This window comes from Rhodamnia argentea, chromosome 4 (genome assembly GCF_020921035.1).
Source record: "Rhodamnia argentea isolate NSW1041297 chromosome 4, ASM2092103v1, whole genome shotgun sequence".
In the NCBI taxonomy this organism is placed as follows: domain Eukaryota; kingdom Viridiplantae; phylum Streptophyta; class Magnoliopsida; order Myrtales; family Myrtaceae; genus Rhodamnia; species Rhodamnia argentea.
In genome coordinates, this window is record NC_063153.1 from 30,323,983 (window position 1) to 30,325,322 (window position 1,340).

A 1,340-nucleotide genomic window follows, 5' to 3' on the forward strand; every position below is an offset into this window, starting at 1 on the left:
TCCGAACATGAGGATTATCCGGGTTTTCCGTACCAAACCAATCAGGAATTTCTTGTATACCGGAATCATTAAGGAGAAGTTCCGTGAGAGATGGCAATCCACCCACCTCATTTGGCGGATAACGAAGACCCTCACAATTGCGCAAATTCAAGAAAACCAAGCGCTTTGGTTGACCGATTGACGAGTCAATTTTAACCAATCTTCGACAACTTTCGAGAATTAATCTCTCCAACATCGGGAGTCCAGAGAAATTAGGAGTCTTGGTCAAGTGCCCACACCTTGAAAGGTCAAGAACTTTCAATTTCTTAGCTCTCTGTAACCCCAACAAGACAATTGTTGGTAAAAATGTCAAATGAAGATAATGTACACACTAATAAGAAGACTACTTTAGAGCTGAGGGTACCTTAATATGTCTCCATCCGTCCCAATCGTGGGTAATTGTACTCCTTGAAAAATCAAGAACGACCAAATTTGTCAACGAGAAATTGCTTAACTTGAGTATCCGTCGAGGAAAATAATGCCGGGAGAGCCATTTTAAATTGGGAAGGAGTTGGTTCTCGGTCGGTGAAAAATCCGTAGGCGTCGTGATCATGGACGTGTTGTGCGAAAGCAAGATATTTTTGGGATAAAAAAACTGTCACGCCCCGACTCTCGAGCTCGCGACATCCCTACCTTACTCGCCACGGGTCATGAAGGATAGCGTCCCAAGTAGCTATCGACCTACGAAATTACGGCGCATGCGGAACGTGCAATTCTCCCGCACAACAAGATCGGCGGGGATAGTATAGCGGGAAAATCAACGCAATCAATTCATCAAAACATAACTTCATTCAAAAGCCAAAGTAGACGAATCTTAACCCTACCGAGCTACGTAAAATATATACAACCCCATACTTCGGGGCGGCTCACTAGGACCTCAAAAAGACACGGGGTCGGGTAAGGTTAAACCTTCGTCTACTCCCAAAAATCCTACCACAATCCTCTCGGTTCAACATGCACGGCTCCCGTCACCGCCTGAAAAATTATTAACCATGACGGGGTGAGAAATTAATCTCGGTGAGCCAACGCCTAAGCTCGGTTAGGACGTTGATTCGCTCGAACACCCTAAAAGGCAATCACATCATCATAGAACAGATATTTCAACCACATGCAAGCTTACCCTCCAGGCCACACGTAATGCAATGCAGACTCGACTCAACAATCAACCAATTAAATCGGTTCGGATCACCGCAAAGCATCACAGCACTTGCATGCACAGGACCCCACACGTAGTCCATTTATTATCAGATCCGACCCGTAGGTCTCGCACACTAGTCGGTTGGTGCTCTTTCGGCGGACCG

The 1,340-nt window shown here is 45.7% G+C and overlaps 1 long non-coding RNA gene across 1 annotated transcript; it reads right to left on the reverse strand.

Moving 5' to 3' along the window:
* Nucleotides 1–205: 205 nt before the first annotated feature.
* LOC125314766 lies at nucleotides 206–590 on the reverse strand. The gene is made up of 2 exons (XR_007198199.1): nucleotides 404–590; nucleotides 206–313 (listed from the first exon to the last, which is right to left on the reverse strand). It is a non-coding gene; the product is annotated as an uncharacterized LOC125314766 (long non-coding RNA).
* Between the last annotated feature and the right edge of the window lie 750 nt (nucleotides 591–1,340).